This window comes from Pelodiscus sinensis, chromosome 3, assembly GCF_049634645.1.
Source record: "Pelodiscus sinensis isolate JC-2024 chromosome 3, ASM4963464v1, whole genome shotgun sequence".
Lineage (NCBI taxonomy): Eukaryota > Metazoa > Chordata > Testudines > Trionychidae > Pelodiscus > Pelodiscus sinensis.
In genome coordinates, this window is record NC_134713.1 from 165,656,254 (window position 1) to 165,672,961 (window position 16,708).

Genomic DNA, 16,708 nt, shown 5'->3' on the forward strand with positions numbered 1-16,708 from the left:
AGGGCCCGCTCACCTCTCCGGGCCACAGGCAGGGAAGGTTCATTACCCGAGAGGCGAGAAGAATCCAAATCATTTCTACCTGGCGTCAGTTACTTGGCTCGGGAGCCCACATGGCCTCCTGTCCCCACCCCTCTGCCAGTCGGCTCTCTAGCCGTGCTACACGCCTCTCTCCTCCCTTCCAGCCCTGGCGCGGGGTCGGCCTCGTGGTAGAAATGGAGCGAGTCCGTATTTACGAGTCTCTTGCGCACATCGCAGCGCCCGACTCCAGCGAGTCCTGCCAGGCCAGTGCTCAAGCTGCCCACACCTGGCAGCGGGCGCCACACTACAGGCACGAACCGAAGGCGTCTGCACTGGACCGCGGCATTGAACTGTGTTTCTCTCGTTTGCGGTATCCCAGTGACACCGACAGAAACACAGGGGAGCTAAAAAAAAAAAAGCCTAGTAGTCCGGTGGCACCTTAGAGACTCTCTCTCTCTCTCTCGCTCTCTCTCTGTGTGTGTGTGTGTGTGTGTGTGTGGATATAGATAGGTAGAGTCATGAGCTTTCGTGAGCAAAACCCACTTCATCTGATGAACGTGGGAGCTAAAGATGATCATGGGTCACGCAAACAGGCAAGCAGTTGAAAGCAGCACTACAAACGGAAGTTAGTTCTTTAGGGCTTTTGTATATTACACCATAATTTGACTGCAAACGTCATTTTGGAAACGTCTACCTCTGACTGATACCACCAGCAAACCATGTCAGCGTCAAGTCAGATACCTTTTAAGAACAAGAGGGAATTAGAATTGCGCTACTCATACCAGGTTTAGCGAAAGATAAAAGAGAGTTTAATAAGCACTCAATATTTAATAGATTTTAATGCCAAAAGTCATAACTGTAACAATTTAGTCTGACCTTCTTGCCCAGAATTTCACCCAGTCATTCCTGGAGCAGATCTTCCGCTTTGATGTAGTAGGCGGGCCATTACAAAAATACGAACGATTGCAAAGTTTTGTTTTCTTTTTGTATCTCTGCTAAAATGCATTTCTCATGAGTTTTGACAAATAAGCCAGGAACACTCTAGGGGAGGGAAAAAATATGTATCGATCAGCAAAGATTGCATCCAGGTTTCAAGGGTACTGAAATTTCAATCAACTGAATTTGGGGAGAGTTTTGTCTGTATAATGTCCGCGCCTAAGCTATTCTTGAACAACACTAATTGATCCATGTGTGTGCAGGTATCCTACAAGTACTTTTCTGTTAGGGCCTTGTCAATGAAAGTCATGTTATTGATTTCAGTGGGAGACTGGAAGTTGGATCAAATCCTAAAGCAAACGCCTCTTCATCAGTTCTATGAATCGAATTACTTCAGCGTTGTTTGGATTCTGTTGGTAAACAAAATATTTTCTGTCCCCACAAAACACTCTTGAGGCCTCTTTCCCCAAATGTGTGCTCTTTGTGTTAATATACTGCGCCAGGCAATTTGTTTTTCAACTGCAGAGCTCATGTGAACAAGTGGATTTGTATGCATGTGTGCTAAGCACCATCGTGTCATCTATATTTTCGTCTTATGCGGAGCCATACTTTTAGCTGTACGTTTTATTTAATCTTTTTAACAGAAACCTTTTGTAAAGACTGAAGTTGGTGTTTCCCGAAGTTATCTAAACTAATAAACTCATGAGTGTCAACTATTAATTAACTTCGTTGTACGTAGCGATAGAAACTAGTGTGAGATCAACGAAGAAAAAACACCTGGGTTATTAAAGCACAGTGTCGAAGCTGAAAATAAGACCCCCTCACTTTGCCCTTTATAGAACAACGGGTGGGGGGGGGGGGAGTAGGGCTATGAGAGGAACTTAAGAGACTAGTAGGAAACAAGGACAGGATTTAGGTGGTTAATAAAAGGTCATGTTGCACAGAGGGGGCAAAATTGTCCAGAGGAAAGTAATAATAAGAGTCAAGGGGAAGGAAATAAGCGTCAAGCGGATAATAGGGTGAAAGAAGCCCTTTGAGATGCAGAGGCAATGAAGACTACTGTGGGTGGTGGAGGCAATATGAATATGCAGGATGGAGAAGGGACGGGAGAGCGAGCCAGTCAGTTCAGTTACAGTGAGCTGAAAGAAGCTGAAGGTCAATCTCTCAGTAGGGACACACTCAGCCTACAGCCAAGAGAAGGACAGAGAAGCAAGGGGACGGATGACAGAGTTATGTAAATTATGGCTTTGCCTTTATCTTCGTTATATGATGCAACCTGAAAATCCCTACATGTTAAAACTTACTCTAGCAGACTGCACTTGCCTTTAGTAATTATGTTTTCCAAATTAGTTCAAATCCCCAGACTTTCCACACAAAAAAAGTTTTGCAACAGATTAATATGTAGAAAATGACGTGACTAATCCTTGGTTTTAACCAGATTAGGTAAGATTCAGGAGCTTTGTGTTACACTGGGCATATCCCATCAGAAACATTTGCTCGCCAGCTAACGGCATAGGTTTCGGCTGGTAAATAAACACTGGGGTGCCGATCCTGTACGTTTTACACAGGCAAAACTTCCCCTGGTTTCCACACAGTTATTTCAGTGAAATTTCACCGGGGCCAGCCCCCGTGCCGCTTCGGACAGCTAAAAAGCAATTGTTCTTCCCCCTCTCCCCTCCGAGGTGCTCCTTGGGTGGCACTGAGAGCACACCTGGGCTTGTTGACTTCCGAGCAGGGCTAGCCTGGTAGCCTGTTTTAGCACTTGAGCAGTGTGCGGAAATGCCGGTTACCAAAAAGTGAACTCTAGTGTAGTCACAGCCTTTGCGTATCCTGGGCCAGACCCACTTCCCCACGAAAGCTCATCGTCTATTAAACCATCTTGTCAGTCTTTAAAGTGCTACATAGTTTTTCCTTTTGTTTTAGCAAGATCAGACTAACACGGCTACCTCTCTATTGCCTATCCTGGTCAGACAACCTGAACTCAGCTCTGGAAGTCAGCAATGCAGCTACCCTGAAATAACCTCAGAGATACACAGTGCAAAGACACCTCCCTTACATAGTGCTCGCCTGTAATTGCATGACCACAACACACACACACACACACACACAATTGTATATATGTTTTTGCCTCGAAATGAACTGCTACCAAATGAAATGATTAGCCCTGTGCTTATAGTCCTCAAGTGAGTCTACTGCATGCCAATAAGAGTGCTTTTAAAATAATCCTCGCACCACAGACATACAGACTGTTTTCTCTGCTGATAAACCCTCGTTTTACTATTTGCCAGCTAGCTTTTTGAGTGTTATTTTAGAGGTCATTGCAAAAGAAATGTCAGTAGCTCTCTTGCTTTACACATTTAATACCTAAATTAACACTGAAGGGACTATGCAAAAGTGGTTTCGAGTTGTGTAGACATAATATTAATGGACTTTAGCAGAGCAAAACCAAGCTGTCTGGAGACGAACAGTCTGCCTGTTCCTGCCACTTTATTTATGCCACAGGCAGGGTTTTCGGGCTAGTAGTTCCATTGATTAGCTACTGACTGGCTAGTATGTCAAGAAGAAATGTACTAATATTTGCTGAATCTCCTGATTATTTACGTGAATTCAAGGGGCTCATCTGTTTCAATTGCTTCAGATTGCACAATTCCAGTTACATAATAAACACGGAGACCCTTTAAAACTTTTGGGGGAACAAAATTAAGTATAATCTACGAAAGCTTCTTTTGCTGAGTTTTACAGAGTATACATTGAGTCATTTTGCAAATTTGCAATGTAATCTAGAGAGAGAAATAATATTTCCGAGAAAAATGTCGTGCCTGGCGTATTTCCTAAGGGATATTTCAGATGAATCTTATTTCCCCCACCCCAGACTTATTTATTTATTTATTTTGCCTTGGAGCTTTGTTAGAAAGGAAGCCATAACCTATCCATAATAAGGAATATTAAAGAACTGGAGTGGCAGTACTTTAAAATGATAGAAATATCTGTGCGAGGCACACGGTATAAAGGAACCAGACTTGCGTCGGAAAACTGGAAACACATATAGGTTCCTGCAGTCTCTAATATAATCTCAGTCTCTTGCCTTCACTACAACAGAGCGCGGCTATGGCATAGGAAACCAATTTCGGGGCATCGCTCAGAGCAACGGTATGGTCCGTGCAAGCTGAGCAGGTTGGGGAGGCAGGGGGATTGTCTGCGGCGGTGTAGACCCAGACGTGGAAAAGTTTGTATTTATATTGGGCAGCACATGTGGTTTAGAGCGTCTGTGCTGATCACGAATGATTTGTCTGTTAAAAATAAATCAAAGGCGTTCGAATCAAAGGATTTTTAAAAATATAGTAATACACGATGAAACGCTTTGTGTTGCTAGAGGGTCCATATTGTTCCCATTGAAGTCCACGGGAGCTTTGCCTTTGCAGTTCCTGAAAACAGGAGCGGACCCTTAGCAATGAATGACATACACCATCTGCTTTTAGGTTGGAGTCATAAAGAACCGGCAGTGCCTCTTTCCATTCGCCGTGTCCTCCCCCCCACCCCCTCGGAGCGGCCGGGGAATGCCCTGCTGATTCGAGCTGGTCAGGGTGAGGACAGGTAGGAATTGAACGCTAGCTGCGGTGTTGCCTTGACAAGCATCGGGTCAATACTCACCCAGATTCCACTTCTTCGGTCTGAATTCCCACTTCAGGCCGGCGTGACTCGCGGCGCGGGGGATCGAGCCTGCCAGAAACCAAGAGGTGTTTTTAAAACCAGCGCCAGGCTTACCCTAGACTAGAGGGAAGCGGCGAGGCTTCTTGGGAGCCAAGGTGCTATCGGAGCCGGCTATTGAACGGACAGGTACCAGGGGTGGCGTTCCGGGGGGAGAGCGGAATGTCTGTCATTGGGCAGATGGAAATTACACATGTGTTTCTGATAACCTCGTTACCCAGCGAAGCCCTACAGGGAATACATCTCTGAGGCAGGCAGTACAACCCTACACGCCTTTTGGAGACCTGCTTGTCCTGCCGTGGCACCGAGAAACTCCGTGCCCTGGGGAGGGAGTGGAGTTTCCACAGGCACCGATGCACGCTATTTTCGGAGGAAACGGTCGTTTGCGCTGCGCATTGCTCAAGAATCGGCTGCACCCTACTATACGGTGCCGTGGTGAAAACTACAGCGGGCCATAAATACGATTTAATCTGGAACCAGGCTTTGCTCCAACATGCACAATCTGACCACGTCACCAGAAAGCACAAAACCTATGGGCTGGGGCTGGCTACATCCCAGTCAATCAGGTGTGAAGACAACCGGTTTCTCCAGGCTGTCAATGTCATTCCGGTGGTCCGAAGCTCGCAGGGGTTTGCCTGAGGCACAGCGCCCTGTGCATGCGCCTAATCGGCTCCCAGTCAGTTTCCAAAGGCGCGTGTTCCAGACAGCCGTGCCTAAGGCACGGGTCCTGATTCCCAGCCTTTGACACAACACACACACGTTTAAGGACTCCTCTCCGTTGGCTCGGCCCTACCAACTGCTATTCCTGCTTGGGAATTGCAGTGAAGGGACGGTTGAGGCGTGCCACTAGTGGCCGCTTCACTCATTGACAAATTGCCATTTGTAATCCGGCTGCATTTGATGGTCCCAGAATCAACAGTGAACGTGCAAATCAACCCACCTGTTGCAGTCACTGTCTATGATGGGATTTCAAATGCGCCTAACTGATTTAGGAACACAGTCCCCCGTAACTTTCCATGGGCTTTGAATTCCTAAATCTATCGGACGGTTTTTAAACCGCCATCCCGCACATCGGTGGGGGCCGGGGAGAAAGTTAGGAGGAAAGTTTTGCTCTTTCAGCTTTTGTTACGTGAATAGTAGTAAGTGAAAGGTTTCGTTCCCTTAATGTTTACAGTCAAATAAACACATGCTTATTGGCAGGGAATATGCAAGGGCACGTACAAACAATCCAGCTAGGGACAATTTCATAGTAGTTCCTGTGTGTTGCAAAACTCCATTTCTATGGCCCCACATTGTATTATACTCCTTAGAATTCCGCCCTTCCCCCCTAACAAAACTTCTGTAGATTTCAATGGGAACATGATCAATGGGAAGATATGAGAAGGTCGATCAAAGATGGATTGAATATTGTCCGTTTAATATTCCCCGAAGGCACTGCTACTGGTATAATCAGCTAAGACCCAGGGAGCTGCATATGGATACAAAAAGGGTCCGTGCCGGTGCACATCTGAACTTAAAAACCGTGTTTGCTACAGTTATAGAGATATAACTAGCACACGGGACCTCCAATTGTTACCCAATGCTCTCGGATACGTGCAATCTTCTTGGCAGATGATTTTTGTGTGTGTCAAGGAAAGTGGACTTTTCCATTCTGTCAGAATTCTGTGCTGTGGAAAATTTATTTACGGAGCATTGTATATACGTATGAAATACAAGATATTTCCTGTACATCTGGTCAGGAGGGGACAGCATTAGTCCACATTTACTTACACCGAAACGTGAAGCTAAAATAATCAAAACAAAACCCAAACCAGACTCAGCACTCCAAGCTTGGTGGGATTCAGAAAACAATACTGGGGGCATTTTAGCAGAGCGCATTGTTTCTAAGCGCTCCCCACGGCTATGAACAAACAAGTTATTTTCACTGTTCACCCTGATATCTTCAGGTTACGCTTGCTGCTAACAGCTGTTAAATATAATAATATATAAACAGCAGCATGTAGTAATACATTCCACTCTGCTAGTGAGGTTGTGGCTAGTGGTTGGAAAGGGGTAATACTTCGAAGACTAGACTCAGAGTGGAATACTGTGTTTTCAAAACACAACTACACACAACACTGTTACGTAACTTTCACTGGGGCACAACATTCAATTGTGTACATGCTGTCCAATTAATACTATGACTTTGACAAGATAACTATTTAATGTAAACTGTTTTCACTTTTCATCCGAATTTTTCAATTGTCTGTTTAGAGACCCTATCGAGTCTGCTTTAGACGAGGTTAAATTTGATTGGTTCGAAGGTGGAGAATGTACAGAAAAGATTATGGGATATTTCATAGAATTATTATTTCCCTCTAAAACTTACTTTTTAACTCTTTTCAAATAGTAACCTCTGAAGCGCCCAGCCCCTCGACTTAATTAATAAAAAGTAACACCGCTGTACGATGAGTAATTCAGCTAGAACCAAGACTTCCTCATCCCCCTTTTTTTTTCAAAGACAGGCTTCGGGTCATGTAGGGCCCAGATCCGTTTTTCTGACAATGACTGGGAATTGTCAGGGTTACAGTTTAATTAGTCCCATAGATCTATCAATGTAATCTCAAGGGTAGAAATGTGCAGAAAAAGGCAACCAACGCTTACTTATAATTCGCATATACTTTAGTAAAGGAAACCAAAAATGGCAGTTTTCAATTATTCTGTGATAGGAATATTATTTTTTACCAGTCTCATGGGACACAGAGATTGCACTAAATTTCTGAGTATTTCGATTTACTCCTGTAATTCTTCTAAACAAATTAATATTCTCATTTGCTTTTTTCAATCTATTCAATGTACATACACATCCCTTTTAAATGTTCACCGAATAGCTGCTTCTGTCATAATTAACGTAAACCCAACCTTTCCAGCTTAGACACAGCATTGGAATATTCCACTGCACGTTTCGATTTGCCTCTGCTGAGTAAATCTATTCTCGCAGTTCCAGGGTCATAAGAAAACACTGGGGATCACGTTTGGGTCTCGCTTATGAAAATCCTCTTCCTGCGCGTCACGCACAGAAGCCTCTGTCGGATCCATGCTCTGGCTCTCAGTGCTGCAAGGTTGTGGGCCACGTTGCGCTGTGTTGTATTGCCCAGGCCAGCCGGGAGGAGAGCAGCACATGGGATGCTAACCTGGGTTAAGAGTCAAGTAGGGCTGGAATAGTTCCATACAGGAAAGACACAGGCTGAAAGGCTTGTGGGGGCAACTGGGATGCTCTTGCATTACCACAAGAGTTTCCGTGACATTTGAGCTGAAGGGCTTCGTCACCTTTTGTCAAGCTCCATGTAGTAGCCCAGCTGCATCTGTTCAGCCCAGTGATACACTCACGAGAGCCCATTCAGTCCAGGGCAGACATGCTGGTAGGGTTCCTCCCAAAGCAAACGGGCCCTGGCTGCGCATCTCAGATTGCCTTCGCTAGCAGAGGGGTAAGGCAAGGAGGGGGAGTAGATTTAGCGACCCTGGTCAGGAAAACAACAAAAGATTACGGGGCTCCCGCAAGGATTTTAGGCCGAAGGAAAGACTCAGACCTTCACTCGTTATTTCTCTCCTTGTTATTGTGTTACTGCCAAGTCAACCCCCCCCCCTACACACACACATACGCGTGTGGCGCGGGCTCTTGTGCTAATACTGGTACTAAATGACACAATCTGCAGACCCTTAGGCGATGGCTGGTGCAGAAATGCCTAGGAAGGAGACGCCGGGATCTCTGCAGCAAAGTGCTTGCTTGCGTGCCCTGTTCGTTTGCTGAAGTCCTGGCCTTCCGTGGTCAACGGGAGTTTTGCTACGTGGACCAATCCTGCCTGGCTCATTCAGACAACACACTAGTAAGTAAACCTCTTCAGGTGCCACTGGGGACGACTTTTTATCTTTTGAGTAAATGTTTCAGCAGACCCAGGTTCTTGCAACATACATCCAAGAACAACTGACCTTTGCAAGATGCATGTTATATATTCTTCGGAGGCACAATGTCAGTGTTGTTAACATAGTTGCGATATATTTTATTGGAGTGTCAAATGAGGCATCTCTAAACATGGAAGGATGGCATGCTTTGTTAGTGTAAACTAAGTCCTAAAATATACCGGCGTGTAACTGGCCTTGCTGATTCCCGTTGGACTGGAATGAGTTGCCATTTAACATTTGGAGGCATTTTGTTGCAGGACGAAATATAATGCAGTGAGTAGAAAGCAGGAGAATACTCCTGGCATTGGACGAACTCCGTGTAGTACTCTTTGGTAGATTTGCAGTTTTCTAGGCCAAAGCAAAGCATTTTCGCTCCATGTCTGCTCGTGTATCAAGGAAGGCGAAGACACCATTTCAGGAATCCAGCTGGTTGCAAATCAGACATTTAATCTCTCAGCTGGAAAGATTTAATGGATCAGTATCAAGTAACAGTTATGAAAAAGTAGCCTCCTTTACAAAATAGAGATAAATCCTGAGTGAATAGAAGCAAATTAAAACCATGGATTAAAATGACTGCAGACAGTGGGGTTTTTTCTTTTTTTTTTCTTTTCGGTCCTCAAAAGAAGCGTTAGGACCCAACCGAGTTTACAAAACATTCGTGCTATGTTGCTATTTGCACAGACAGATTCCAGAAGCATTCCCGGGAGATCGCATACCCTTGTTTGGAAGGATCCCCAGCATCCTTCCGTCTGGAGCGCTTTAGGGATGTGGCAGTGGGCAGACACGAGCCCAGAAAGGCGACCCTATATCGCTAGGGGAATAAGTTATAGAGTTTCCGTGGGGACCGAAATGAACCCAACACTCTTGCATCCGTGGACTGCCCCTTGGATGGGTGGGTGTGCGGGACGCGCTCCTGAAAACATCGACTTGCCAGGGCGCCCTGCGTTAGTTCGCGAAAGAGCCCCTCGGGCTGGGATGTGCGTGCGGGGGCCGGGTTGTTTTGCTCGGCGCTGGGATGTTTGCACTTTTAAAAGTGGCAAGTGCCTCTCCAGCATTAGCTCCGTTCTTAAAGCCGCGGAAACCCCAACAGTTTGCCTAAGTCTGGGGACAATCTATGGCTCTTTGTGGAGGATGGAAGCAGATTTGGAAAACGCAGAAACTGAGTCCCGTTCACGCCTTTCTCCACTTGAAATAAAAGATTGGGAGTAATCTTACTCTGACTTTGCACTGGCTTCGCTTGTCCGTTGCACACCTCCCCCTCCTCCCCCCATCTCTCTACATTTGGAAGACAGATGTATCGCCTGAATCTCTGGGTCCAGAGGACTAATTTCCGCAGGCAGCGCTATGTGACACTTTTCTGAGCCTCGTTACTTTCGCTGAAGCTCGAGGGGCTGTAACTTTACACGGTCTCTAGCCGTTTTGGAGAATGTATTTTCCGTGTCCAAAAGGGGACCTCATGCCTCAAAGTGAAAAAGCACTTGAACTGGTTTCCCCTGACTTGGAGTGAGGTCATTCCTGCGGCGGATCCAAACCAGTTCCTCAGCAGGACAGGTGCTTTAATTAGAGGGGGCACGTCGAGGGTGGGGAAAGGATCCCTGACGAGTCTACCAGCTTTGAAGCGGCCATTCTGGTTTGCCCGCCTCTCCCGGAAAGGGCATCTGAGCTAGACCTGGTGCTTCGGTTCTGCAGGTCTCCTCGGCGATCCTCCCAGCTGCAATGGCTTGGCTGCTCAGGAGTTAAACGCTTGTGTGCTCTTTGTCTCGCCTTGCATTGTGCCTAGTCCCGGGGCGCACCGAAGTCTTTCTTTCCCAGAAAGATCAGGTCACATTTGAGGCAGGTTTGGAGAATAGCTGCCTTCTCCTGTAACAGGACTGCAGGGAGAACAAAGGGGCTTCGCTGCCCTCTTAACAACAACAGGAGAAGGGGAGGAGGGGGGGAACTTTCATTTGTTTCTATTCAGGGTAAAACAGGTATGACCGGGCAAGGAGGCTCCTTCGTTTTTTCAAGGAGTTTGTGGCTAATATCCATTACACAGCCTGGTGTAACTCAACCCCACTGCAACTCGGAGAGCTTGGCTTGAAAAACGACCTCCTATTTCTTTGCAGCCTTGCTTTCACCCCCCACAACACACCCGCATAAATCAAAGTCCCGCCGCCTCCAAGGGCATGAGCTCTGAGTCCATTTCCAGCCTGGCAGTTAGGTGAGAAATCCCCTTAGCAGTAGCTGCGGAGATCAGAGCGCATCCCGATGCTCGGCTCACGTTTCCGTTCCGCGGGGACCGGTTGCTTCTGGACCGCCTGCCACAACCCTCGCCGGCTGCTGGCTCAGCCTTGGCCAGCTGCCGTGCAGAGCTTCGCTGGCAGAGTCGCCTGGCAACTGAAACCAAGCGCACCTGCACCGAAGGGATCACCAAGCAAGGGAGCTTAGGCGGGGCGGACCCAGGAACAGCTAGTTCCTGGGCAGAGTCATTTATAGCCCAGCGGGAGCCGTCCTCCGAGGTGTTAGGCAAATAAGCTTGGGCATCTGCACCTCTGCAGCTAGCAGATGCCAACGTGCTCTCCCACCTAGGGATTTATTTAAAACACCCTAGAGCTGAGGTGGCTGAGTTCCAAAGTGGTGTATTGACCCCTAGGAGCATGACTTGTAATGCACACCCCAGAGCTCCCACCAAGTACTTCAGTCCCGTGAGGGAGTAAACCGAGGAACTGTCCAGAGAGTGAAGGGTGTATTTGTTTCACACCTGATTCACCTTTCACTCTCTCCCTTATCCTGCACAGATCGGTGGGTGGCAAATCCTGGGGTTCCGGCTAGGAACAACAATGTTTAAAGAATGGAACAACAGAACCTTTTCACCCCTGTTACAGTCTCAGCTTACAGCCCCTCTTGAGGCCTAAAAATAAATTCACAAGGGTTAGGCTGCTTGTGGGCTCAGATCAGTACATACCATGATGACAGATATTGTCTCCCTGTTCCCTTGTATTCCCTCCTCAGTCTGTCAGTACCCCTCTGTTGTCTGTTGTTTTATACTTAGGGCCCTGTCAGAGGTGTCAATTTTTCATATCCCTGAGTGCTGTAGCTATATTGACCAAACCTCCAGTGCAGATGCAGCTAGGTCAGTGGGAGAACGTTCCTGCTAAATGCCATTTGGGAAGGCGGTATTCCTACTTCAGTGGGAAAACTCCTCCCATTGGCATAGGCAGTGTCTATACTACCATTATGCTGCGGTAGCTATGTCACCATAGCAATGCTGGCCTTGTCCCTGTAACATAGACATCCTTGGATTGTAAACTCTTGTTCTGTGTGGATTTTTGATTCATGCCTAGGGCTCCTAAGCCAGAAGCTGATAATAATGATGACGGAAAGAATCAACTGAGAAAAAAAAAAGAAAAACCTTCCAAGAAGCTGGTGGGGAGAAGGGGATCAATTGAGGCCTGGTAACTAAAGTTCACAATCCAGAAAGCCGCATTGTCCTTTATCCTAAATATTGTACATTCTTAAACAGATATACTTGCACATCCAATGCATGCTTAGTGTAAGTGTGTCCGCTCTGTGCTCCTTCTCTCCCCACAATACTAAGGCAAGAACTTTTGGTTGGTCTGTTCAGCATCCAGGGGTAGGCATAGTCAGCTTTTCCAGGCTTGCTAATAAAACTCCTATTTCCTTGTTTTGCTTAAATAGTCTCAATTACAACTGGAGAGACATTTTTTATCAGCTGGCTGACACGCTGTATAGACACAACATGAAATGGGCCTCTTGTTTTTGGACACACCATTCTGTTTTTTAAAGCTAGCAGATGAGCCATGCAAAGAAGGGTTTGTTACCAAGAGATTTGGTTTAATCTGTTTCTAAAAAATTGATGATTACAAACGTGGTTCTTTTAATCCCACTATTGTTGTCCAGTTTTTCAACAATTTCAGAAGGTCCTGTGTCCTACCTGGAAAATACAAATTCTTTTTTATTATGTTAAATAAAGTTAAAAGTCATTATCGTGTCACTGCAGATACTTTACAAGACAAAGGGTACATCTACACTGCAATGCTATTTTGGGATAGCAGAGTATCTCAAAAAAGCTATCCCACATCTTCACAGCAAACCCGTTATTTTGGGATCGCTCTTCTGATGCCCCTGTAAACCTCATTGTACGAGGTATAAGGGATGTTTCGGAATAGCGCTTTCTTTCAAAATTTGGCACAGTGTAGACAGCACCAAATGACAAAATAAGCAATTTTGAAATAGCATCAAAATAAGATACGCAATTTGCGTAGCTCAAATTGCGTATCTTATTTCGAGTTATGGTGCAGTGTGGATGTAAAGAGAGGAAAGGTAGTCCTGTAGCTAAGGAACTAGATGGACTTGAGACATTTGACTTCAAGTCTGAACTCTGCTTTCTGTGTTTAGGCAAATCACTTCCTCACTCTGCTCATTGATAAAATAGGGCTAATAATATTTTCTCTCAAACTTTGTCATTCTTATCTATTTAAGTTTCAAGATCCTTGGGTCAGAGATTCTCTCTTTGTTTGTACAGCATCAAGTACCTGAGGGAATTTAGAGGCAGCTACATAATAACAATAAACAACTTTTATAATAATAAATGTATTACTGTTCAAAGCCCATTGGTTGATGGCAGTCTGTCGTGGAAGGAATTTAATGCAAAACACAGAAACAAACATAGTCAGCACAATAGTGACATATTATACTTCTCTTCTCAACTCCTTTCTCCATTTACAGAGAGCCAGAGATGCCCAGAATTCTTTGCCATTCCTTCTCGTCGATGGCGTGTGTTCCCAGGTCTTGGAGTTCCAATCCTTTTCTCTTTAAACGTCTCTTGGCAGAAACTTTCCATCATATCCTCCATCTTCCCTATACTTCCTTACTGTCTTCTTTCTTTCAGGCTTTCTTTGCTGGTTTTCTCCAGCCAACCTATCACTGAGAGCCCCAAATTCATTGGCCCTTCCCCTGGATTTCTTCCATGTGCACTTTGTCTGCCCTCTGCTTGCCTGCCATTCAAATGCTGCCAGCTCAGCAGGGAATCACAGCACCAACAGCCACCAGCAGCATGTGCTTTTACTGGTAGTGCACATCTGCACATGCTTCGGTGCACTTAATTATTCTGCAAATGGATGGAAAACATTAGAAGGAACATTGGTGGAGACCCCTGCAAAGCTCAATTCTGGAGCCCCGGCCTTGAATGGGGAAGAAGATGGGGACAGTGAGGGAGATGGAAAAGACCTAGAGAAATTGGGGTAATTACTCTCAGAGCCCATCCTCCTCCTGACTTCCTCTGCCTGTGCTCGGGTCCTGCTCCCAGCTGGGGCTCTGCTGTCCAGTCTTCACCTCTGGGTCCACATTGGGTTCCCACCAGTTCTGGCAGCAGTGAAAAAGGAAGCAGGAGTACTGTGGGACTGGCAATGAAGTAGCACACTGAAAGGGAAAAGTGTATGCTATGTGTCTTTGTCTCCGGCTTCTGTCTGCCCAGTCCCAGGCAGCAGCTTCCCTGTGCTGAACCGCCTGTGAGCTCCCCTGCCTCCCTCTCTGCCCAAGCCCAGCACCAGGACCAGCATGCTCAGAAGAAAAGGGCTGTCTGGCAGTGGAGCCCAGGGAGTGAAGCCACCAGTGAGGACTTTGTTTGTGTTTGGCTTGCTGGTAGTAAGCTGTTTCCTTTTGTTCCCCACTGGAGGTTCTGCAGTGTGGTGCTCCTTGGTTACCAGGTGGTCCCTTTCCTTCCCCGCTATAATGTCCTGTGAGCTATGGTTGGGCAATGGGGCACTCAGAGGCAGGCCAGTGTGGGAACAGTTAAGCCAGGATCGGGTAAGGGAGCACAGGTTCCTGAGCTACATGGAGTCCAGGGGCAGAACTGAAGATGAGTGGTGGGGAATGGGGATGTTCTTACAGCTGACTCCCCAGAGGGAACAGGATGGAGCGGCTGATGCCCAGTAAGTCAAACAGAAGGTGCTAGATCTGGTTTTCAGGGAGTCCCGTTGGGGACCAATGTGATTACATGGGCTGCAGGTGCTTACTACTGCCACTGTCTTCAGCTCTGTCTCTGATGACACTTCCTAAGTACACACATTCTTTTTGTGATTCAGCTTCTCTTCTGAAACATCAATCAATCCTGCTACAAATATACTAATGTTGGAACCACTGTTTGTGTTTAAAATGAATATTCATAAATATTATTCTTAAACAAAATATGTACATTCAGCTCTTTCCTATGCACAACTAATGTCAACCTAGCACTGCTTAATATTTCCATAAGATATGAATTAAAGAATGCCAACTTTGATGATAAATATTACTCTGGACAAAGTCAGGGTTTATGGGCAAGAAATGATTTTCCTACTTCTGAGATTTTTGAGATTTCAAAAATGTTCCCCACCCCGAATCAGGACAAAAATATGCAAACTCAAAGAATAAATGGCAACCTCTCACCCCAAAAATCACAGCTGATCAATTACTAATTTCATTGTGATCATTCCAGAATGTTTTATTACAGTTTATTTTAATTTTTAAGAACGTTAATTATAACTTAAATTTGAAACCAAAAAGTCATTTCAGTCAGAAATACTAAACTTTTTTGTTTTGAAGATGCTGACAATTTTTAACTTTTTTTTTCAAAATGGAAATTCTGTGAAACTGACCCTTTCCTGTGAGAAGTTTAGATTTACTTGAGAAGCATTTTCTGATGAAAAAAAATGTACAGGCAGACCCCGGGTTACGTACAAGATAGGGACTGTAGGTTTGTTCTTAAGTTGAATTTGTATGTAAGTCGAAACTGGTACATATTGTAGGGGAAACTCTAGCCAAACATTTCTCCGGAGCTCAGTTTTATTCTCCCACACCTCACTTCCCTCAGTCCTTTATTCTCAAGCTGAGGTGTCTGCTGAGAAAAGCCACTCCGCGTCTTCCTGGTCTGCTGGGGGGGCACTAGCTTCGCGTCTCCCTGGTCTGCTGGGGGAAAGCAGCTAGTGCAGGGTTGCCTCACCCCGTTTGTAAGTAGGGATCTGATGTAAGTCGGATCCATGTAACCCGGGGACTGCCTGTATTTAAAAAATTCCCAACCAGCTCCAATTATTGAATCCAAAGCTGTAGTCCAAATTAAAGAAAGCTAGGTAAAATAAATGTTCCAAAATGGAAATGCACAGCTAGTTAAACTGAAAATATATGTTCTTAGTAAAGCTTTTGATTAATTACAGTTACTTTGTGAGATAAACTTTAAAAAATCATTATTTTAAAAATTAATCATTATTAATTGCAGTTTTAATTGCACTATTAAACAATGGAATACCAACAGAAATACATTAAATGTTTTTGTTATTATTTTTCTACATTTTTAAATGTATTTATTTAAATTACAATACAAAGTACAAGTCTAAGGTGTTCACTTTATACTATTATTTTATTACAAATATTTGTACTGTAACATGATAAAAATAAACAGTATTTTTCAATTCACCTCATAAGTATTGTAGTGCAATCTTTTTATTGTGGAAGTACAACATACACATGTATATTTTTTGTTACATAACTACTAAAAAACGAAGTATTGTAAATCTTTAGCACCTACAAGTCCACTCAGTCATACTCCTTGTTCAGTCAATTCACTTGAACAAGCAAGTGTACATTTGCAGGAGATCATGCTTCCTGCTTCTTGTTCACAATGTCACCTGAAAGTAAGAACAGGCATTCTCATGACACTGTTGTAGCCTGCATCATAAAATATTTACTTGCAGATGTGTTAAAGATTCATATGCCCCTTCATACTTCAACCACCATTCCAGAGGACCTGTCCATGCTGATGATGGATTCTGCTCCATAATGATCCAAAGCAGTGCAGATTGACACGTTCACTTTCATCATCTGAGTCAGATGGCACAAGCAGAAGGATGATTTTCTTTATTGAAGGCTTTTCTGTAGTTTCTGCATTGGAGTGTTGCTCTTTTAAGACTTCTGAAAGCATGAACCACGTCTCATCCCTCTCAGATTCTGGAAGGCACTTCAGATTCTTACACCATGAGTTGAGTGCTGTAGCTATCTTTGGAAATTTCACTTTCTTTGTGTTCTGTCTGATTGGCAGTCAAAGTGTTCTTAAAACAAACAACAAATG

General features: G+C 44.9%; 3 long non-coding RNA genes across 3 annotated transcripts in view; 1 reads left to right on the forward strand and 2 right to left on the reverse strand.

Moving 5' to 3' along the window:
• Positions 1-975: 975 nt before the first annotated feature.
• On the reverse strand, positions 976-11,867 carry LOC112546189 (uncharacterized). The gene is made up of 3 exons (XR_003089833.2): positions 11,549-11,867; positions 4,606-4,674; positions 976-1,059 (listed from the first exon to the last, which is right to left on the reverse strand). It is a non-coding gene; the product is annotated as an uncharacterized LOC112546189 (long non-coding RNA).
• The window catches only part of LOC142828042 (uncharacterized), a 44,671-nt gene continuing 31,191 nt past the window's right edge, over positions 3,229-16,708 (forward strand). The window contains exon 1 of the long non-coding RNA XR_012902965.1: positions 3,229-8,528. This is a non-coding gene — a long non-coding RNA (uncharacterized LOC142828042). The remainder of the gene's footprint in view (positions 8,529-16,708) is intronic.
• Positions 15,984-16,499, reverse strand: LOC142828044 (uncharacterized). The gene is made up of 2 exons (XR_012902967.1): positions 16,366-16,499; positions 15,984-16,268 (listed from the first exon to the last, which is right to left on the reverse strand). It is a non-coding gene; the product is annotated as an uncharacterized LOC142828044 (long non-coding RNA).